Source organism: Helianthus annuus, chromosome 16 (genome assembly GCF_002127325.2).
Source record: "Helianthus annuus cultivar XRQ/B chromosome 16, HanXRQr2.0-SUNRISE, whole genome shotgun sequence".
In the NCBI taxonomy this organism is placed as follows: Eukaryota; Viridiplantae; Streptophyta; class Magnoliopsida; order Asterales; family Asteraceae; genus Helianthus; species Helianthus annuus.
Genome location: NC_035448.2, coordinates 129400515 through 129408517, shown reverse-complemented (window position 1 = coordinate 129408517; position 8003 = coordinate 129400515). Strand labels below are relative to the sequence as shown.

General features: G+C 43.1%; 1 non-coding gene across 1 annotated transcript; it reads left to right on the top strand.

Moving 5' to 3' along the window:
* Positions 1 to 4267: 4267 nt before the first annotated feature.
* Positions 4268 to 4342, top strand: TRNAF-GAA. The gene has a single exon. It is a non-coding gene; the product is annotated as a tRNA-Phe (tRNA).
* The last annotated feature ends 3661 nt before the right edge of the window (positions 4343 to 8003 follow it).

Sequence of the window (8003 nt, the reverse complement as noted above, 5' to 3'; positions counted from 1 at the left end):
CTAAATTAATTATGGCTCATGTATCATTCATATTATAATTCACAACCCATGCACATGATATTCGGTCGTGACCCCTAACCTATGAAACCCTGATTCATATCTAGTGACAAACATTATGATTTCCGCACGCATATGCCTACATGACCAGCCCATTAATTGCCCTGATTTTGGTCACATGGGCCGCCATATTCTTGCATTATGGCCGACCATGCTCCCTACTACCATTGGACCCCAACCATTAGAGACATCATCTATCATTCACAGCCATCAATATGCATGACACCCATATATTCTAACCTACCTAATATACATGTCTACTCAACAATATTATCATTAGCTCACATATTAACAGAGAAATCATATGAATACGTAGATATAGGATCCTACCGATTAACGAATAACCACACCATTCAAGCATTCATTATCATTCAATCATTCACTATTACACAAACGAAAGAATCAATCGATGGGCGACACTAACCTGGACCGGATTGATCAGTGTATTAACTCGAACAGGAAGGGGGGTTAAGCTTCACAACTTCCGTATACCACTTAGAGGAATCTAGGGTTTAGGATATGATTGTGATAATCATTGTACGCAAATTACATGTAATTGTAAGCTAAGCCCAAGGCCAGTTTCTAATTCAGCGCCCACTTGGGCTTTACCAAGCCCAACCCCGTACATCTAAACAATGAAACGAATCCAACTTGGGCTTTGGTTGAGGTTGGGTTCGGGTGCTGCAATCTAAGATAATTAAATGTACACTAAGACGCGGCCCAACCACAAAAGGTACGAAGAACAAATTAAAATACTAGCACTACACGGTAAATCACAATTAAAGGGAATGAATAACGGGAGACTAGGATAACATTACTAACCTCGGAAGTTTGGGTTGTCACATCATCCCCAACTTGAAAGAAATTTCGTCCCGAAATTTGACAGTATTCCCAGAGGAATGAAGTAAGAATTCAAGGTTGTTGCGGGTTTTGCTCAGGTGCTACATCATCCCCAACTTGAAAGGGAATCTCGCCCCGAGATTCACCAGTGATAACCATGGTTGGTTCAACCTCTTGAACCATTGAGGATATTAAAGTTTCGACAAATCCTTACATTCCTATGTCAACTCCAGTCCACGTATTGAGGTTTAACAAATCCACACGATTGTCTTACAACTTATGCTAGCGAACCTTGACTCCTTAGTCCGTGTTTTCGATAGGTTCCCTGATAAATACAACTGTTCCGATGACTTCATATTCCGACCAGGGTATCATAAGGGTTTTCATCGGACAACACAGTCCTACATCCATGGCATACATACCATTACGACAGTTATCCCACTCCATCAATTAGTCCGGGTTTGTGAGCCATGCCACCGTTTCATTCTAGTAGTTCGAATGTTCCCACGCGTCGAAAGCTAAGATTACCATGTTTACTATAACGTACCGCACCCTCCTAGGTGATACTTTCGATTATGACATGTTCGTCCACAACAAACTCCCAGAGTTTCTTAAGCTTATCAGTCTTCCTAGCAGCTACGCGTTGCCATCAAACAATTTCCGATCTACTCAATCTTCAAGAGTTTTGAGCTCAAGTCCTGGACCTGTGATTAGGTTATCACCCACCCAAAGATGAGCGTCCTTCCAGTACTACTCACAGCATGTCCTCGTGTGCAAGGATGGTTCGTTTACTCTGATCGTTTGCCCCACGGTGATGCGAAACGTCCATGCCTAGACGTAAGCCGAGGGTATCGTGTATTGCCTGTCATAAATCAGGTATAGCTCCAATATCAGAAGTAACAGAAGTTGGCACCTCGTGCATGAGGCCGCCTCTTTCAGAAGAACATCCACAGCTTGTGAAGACTCGCTAGTTTTCTTGATTGTAAGAGAGTGTGCTGGTTTCGTGAGGCAATATACGATCACCAGGTGATATCGGTTCCGTTCTGAGTTTTAAGTAACCCAATGACAATTTTATGGTGTTCGTTCTCGTTTCCATATGGGTGTTTCTGGTTACTGTCAAACAAGTAGGTTTCCGGGGTTCCACCTTGACTTTCGCGCATGTCCAACATCGTTCACATGTAGTGCTATGGGGCCTTCCTGCCCGGTCATTCATACGAGGCTTAAAATCCTAATATCTCCTATCAAGTCCAGACTACTGAAACGTCGGAGTCGGTGTGCCTTGCCCAGTATGAGTTCCATACAGCTGCTGTATAGTGGGATCCACATCTGTTTCATGAGCTAACGAATATCGTCCGCCTTGTCAAAAGTTGCTTCTCCATGGCTTGCATGAACCCAGCTTGTGAATTCTCCTCCATCAGGTTTTCACTTCGAACAAGGTGAGTCTGGTCAGGTGGGTTAGGGTGGATAGCGAACTGTAAGGTCATGCACGTTCAAGTCTCACGGTCGTAATCATCCAAGAGTTCCGTCCAGTGTTCTCATCATTTGATAAAGCTTCTTTCGTAGCCAGGGTACACGGGAGGCCCTTGTGATCGGTCTAAGTAACGCGTTCGGTACCGCCCAAGTAACGCCTCCAAGTGAATCCAAAGACCACGATTCCTACTACCGGTTGTGTGTGTCGTGCTGTTCTTCTTTGTAACTCCCTTACGTAAGCCGTCACGGCCTCGTATTGCATTGGCGTGTAACTGGAACTCTGATTCGAACAATCGTGGTATGCCACTAGATCACTTGCACCCTCAGGCAAAGACGATTTTGAGTACGTTGAAGCATCGGAATTAGAAAGGTGAAAAGACGTTCTCCTGTTCTGTCTCTCACGAACACAACACTCTGCTGCGCCTAAGGAAGTTAAGCTGCGCGATATTTGCAAGTCATGTGATGAACCTACCGCAGCATCCACTAAAACGAAGAAATGGTTGTACCCTCGAAGGGGTCTTGGGTGCCAAATCAGTTTCTAATAAAATGGATCCTAGCACGATCCACTCGTGTTCCCACTTCGTTGTTTACATGATCAAATACATTCCCCAAATCTAGATGTTACATTCAACCAGACTTCACGCGTAATGACTCTTCCCTCAGGAGCTCTGAGATAAGCTACGGATGTCGTCCATGATGTCCTTTCCCCCAGGGAATGACCCAAAACGTCATCAATAAAGACGGTCGATTCTTGTGGTCCATGAGCTGCTGGTGTGTTGATTATCTCAATGGTCATGGTGCACGAAGTCGCGCTGGCCGTATTGTGTTTGATGTGCTGTTATAAAAGCATTATTCTATTGGACTTCCGTCTAATGATAGTTCATTCGTTAGCCAATCCTCGAATGGAAGCTTGACTCTCGCAACTCGTCGATAAGTTTGCCAATACATGGTAGGGCAAACAGTCCCTGGTTGCCACTCTGTTGAGTTCTCGATAACCAGTACGCATACGAAATGGTTTATCTCCACGGATATAAATGGGGTTTCCCAAGCGAAAACTAGGTCTGTCAAAACTACTGTCCAACAGTTCTCGGAGTAGCTTATACAGTTATTGCAACCCTCCCGGTGCAAGGCGATAAGAGTACGAGTGTTCGGAGCTTCCTCTAACGTGAGATCACTGTGTTTCCAACTAATATTTGTGGTAATAGGTCTGAGAGTTCATCTAGTTGCACATTGAGATGGGTCACAACAATTGATGGATCCTCAATCCCATCGCAATTAGCCTGATCATTAGGGTTAGTTGCTATTACAGTGAGGTCATCCTTTCATAGACGCTTTCGGGCTGTCATTACTGACATGATGCTAACCTTCTCACCACTCTGGTACTTCAATGCATAGGGTGACGTTAAATTTCTTCTCACAGGATGCGTCTGAGCGATTTATCTAGTTAATGAACCATCACTGACTACTGCATCGTAATCACCAAGGATAGTAGAAGTGAGACCGGTGTCGAATACCTGTCTCTTGTAGGGTCGAGTTTGCGTCCCAACTAGCATGTGCGGTCGCAGTTGACTTGCCATCGGCCGGTTCCATAACATGTTTGGTTTTGCGAATCATCAGGGTTAAACAGAATTGGGGCGAAGCGATTTACTATCCAACCAACCCACCATGTTGTTATTGTCCCATCGTTGCCCACATCAATCCTAACTTCCTTTCCGTGAGCACCACTGCCGGTGCAATTGTTACAGTCACGCGGATTCCTCCCGTATTGACATCGCTCTCGTGGTTGTGGTCGTTTTTGAATTATCGACATCCAATACATGCCGAAAGCACCTTCATTTCCATACAGTAGGCTACTATTACAAGTACCTGGTTGTCACGAATACTGTTGCTCTAATTGTACACAGTAGGATAGCTCAGTTGGGAGAGCGTCAGATTGAAGATCTGGAGGTCACGTGTTCGATCCACGTTCACCGCATCACAATTTTCCTCTCTTCCCACTTCGTGCCGAGTTCCAAGGAGCTACTCGTGGTGCTGGAAGTTACACATTCCACACTAGAATCTGTTATCACTGCTAAAGTTCAGATTGGTTTGTAACAGTTGACTCCCACGAGTTACTGACCAGAGTTAAAACTTAGATTGGAGTCAGTTCGCTGGTGTTCGTTGCTGGTAATCGGGGTCGTCCAAATGCTGAAGTCGGTAGGATACTACACTCACCCTTTTGTTCATCATTCCAGCAAGTGATTCGAATTATCCCCAGTGTGTTTCAAGAGTGTTGCAAGAGTGATCGCACTTCGAGATTTAGAGCGTTAGTGTGTTGGGTCCAAACAAATGAAGATAAGTGAGGAAGGTAATAACCATTCATTCGACGCTACCACATCCAACTCAGGGACGTTCGCACAAGCACCTAGCATTCTACACAGTTTGCTAGGCGTTCTGATGAGTGTTCAGGCAATGTTTGTTAACATCGAGGTTCGTAAATGTTTGATGGGAAGTGAAAAGTTCGTGTACACAATATGGGGGGTAAGGATGCTTGGTACATTCCGTACCAGCTTGATAGGCTGCTAAAGCCTCAGCCACGCGGGTGTTGATTAGGTCGGTCAACTCAGCCTGAGTCATGGTGATGTTGCCACGTCCGTGTCCTCGTCCACTCATGTTTCTATAGTTGGGAATAAACCGATTTAGAGGTCGAAACGAGATGAGAGTCAAGTATCATACTGATATTTACGTACTACCAAGTTCACACATAGTAGGGCAGAACCCTCCTCACGCTCGATAAGTCTCACTGGGACTTGCATGCACCCGCGTTATTATTAAGTGTGCACCCATAATAATAAGGCAATTTGCATGCTTATCTCAGTGCTTCTTAGCTCGCGCTCAAAGTTTCCCCCGTTCAAACAACACAACAGATGATATCACAGGTCTATGGCTCGCATGAGTCGATGTGTGGGGTCACGCTATCAAGTCACTATGGTGCTAATTGTTTCAGTTCATATACGTTGTGAGTGTGTGACTGTTAAACAAGTAATGTATAAAGTGAGAGAGAAACGAACCTTGCAATCTGGAGCTGAGTGTCATGATCGATTTTCGAAGTTGTTCGGTTATAGTCTGGTTTTATAAAACGTTTTAAAACCTAGTTCACTATAACCAGTGGCTCTGATACCAACTGTAACACCCCCAAAAATTTCACCTGCGGAAACCCCGCGAGACGTGTTACGCATCAGAGTTCGAGCCACCAATCACATTGAACCAATGATAAATATCTAAATAAGTCATGACATTATTTTACCAGAATAAGTTATCAACATAATATTAATTCTCAAAAGTTGTGTAGCGGAAGCATGTAATAAGTTGTTTAGCAATTGTTTCATAGTAACGCTTAAAACCAATGTATCAAATGTAATTTATTCCAAGAGCCTCGATCCATGACCACTCCAGCACTCCCAGATAGCAAGCTTCCCAATACCAAGATGCCTAACGTCCTGCGAGCATGTAACACGTGTATCAGACAAAGCTGGCGAGTTCACAGTTTTAGAAAACGTTTGTTACCCGTTGTATGTAAAACAGTTCAATAACCAATGCAAGTAATATTGTTAATATCTCATTTCCGAACAATGACGGCTCCTGAAATACACGACTGCCCTTCCCACGTACTCCTATCTAGTACTGGGCCAGACTGGGTCATTAGTTCACCTCCGTCCTCTACAGGCACGGGGTGAGGGTGCCAAACCTAAGTAGCGCTACTAACTAATACCCGATGAGGGACTTACAAAAGATGATAGGTGAGAATATTAACCAATATACTCGTTTTTACCCAAAGACTCATTCCCCCCATGGGATACCCACTGACTGTCCCCAACCACTGGGACGCATGCTCGAATGTAGTGAACTCACCTTGACTTTGCTCGGCAAGATTATTTACTTGTTTAACAGTTGATTAAATACGTCCTGTCATGGTTTACCGGTAACAGTCAGTTTTTGCATTCACGCCTAATCACGCATTTTGTCACATAATCCATGATAAGAAATCACGCATCACACAAGTAACGACATCCATGAATCACTCAAATTCATTTGTACTCATCTTATATATCAACATATCACATTATGTGACCCAGCCTCCCTTGCACTGTTTGTGACCCGAATCTCTAAATAGCAGCTCAAATAAACAAGAGAATAACACAAGGTCCTTATGCATGGCCCAATACTAAATGCACGACCCACTAACACCTAAGACTTTAGTTCCTATTCGGCCAAGTTAACATGTGCAGCCCATACCTCTAAATGCAGCCGAATTAATAAGTGCAGCCCATACTTATTGCATATGTAAAACACACAAATAATCCAATTCAGGATATCTAACACATCCGCCTCATGTCACAATTAATTACCCAATGTGCACAAATCAATCACGCATAGATTCATTCACAGTTTCTAGCTAACCCAAACATTCACGGTCCATACAAGACACATCATACGCAGCCCTGTGAACGTTGGGCTGGACGGCATAAGTCCAGTTAAGTGAACCGGTTGGAAACCCACTGTTAATCGAGATCAATGTATGACCGTTAAATTCTGGGGTGTATAATATTATCTACCGATAACAAAAGTTCAACATATATTCATCATAGGGTGAGCTGGTGTTCATACACTAATTCTTGTCATGTATAACTATATAAATTCTACACAAACAGGTTAGTAATCACGTGGCATAGATCAGCATTAATCATGTGGCATTCATAATAACACATAGTCACACATACTAACAGAATTCAATGGCTTGCTAATTGTTATGTACATTGGTCATGCTTCGGACGTAAACAAATATAGCCGAACAACATCAGATAATTACCATTATTATTCACACACTACAGACACATTAATGAGATGCACATGAGTTGGTTAAATCAAGAATATCAACACCCACATGGGCCGCCACTTTCTTGTTCATGATTATCCCCTTCATCAAATCATTATATACACTTTCATTGAACCGCCAATGTACTGTTGTGTCTAAATTAATTATGGCTCATGTATCATTCATATTATAATTCACAACCCATGCACATGATATTCGGTCGTGACCCCTAACCTATGAAACCCTGATTCATATCTAGTGACAAACATTATGATTTCCGCACGCATATGCCTACATGACCAGCCCATTAACTGCCCTGATTTTGGTCACATGGGCCGCCATATTCTTGCATTATGGCCGACCATGCTCCCTACTACCATTGGACCCCAACCGTTAGAGACATCATCTATCATTCACAGCCATCAATATGCATGACACCCATATATTCTAACCTACCTAATATACATGTCTACTCAACAATATTATCATTAGCTCACATATTAACAGAGAAATCATATGAATACGTAGATATAGGATCCTACCGATTAACGAATAACCACACCATTCAAGCATTCATTATCATTCAATCATTCACTATTACACAAACGAAAGAATCAATCGATGGGCGACACTAACCTGGACCGGATTGATCAGTGTATTAACTCGAACAGGAAGGGGGGTTAAGCTTCACAACTGTCGTATACCACTTAGAGGAATCTAGGGTTTAGGATATGATTGTGATAATCATTGTACGCAAATTACATGTAATTGTAAGCTAAGC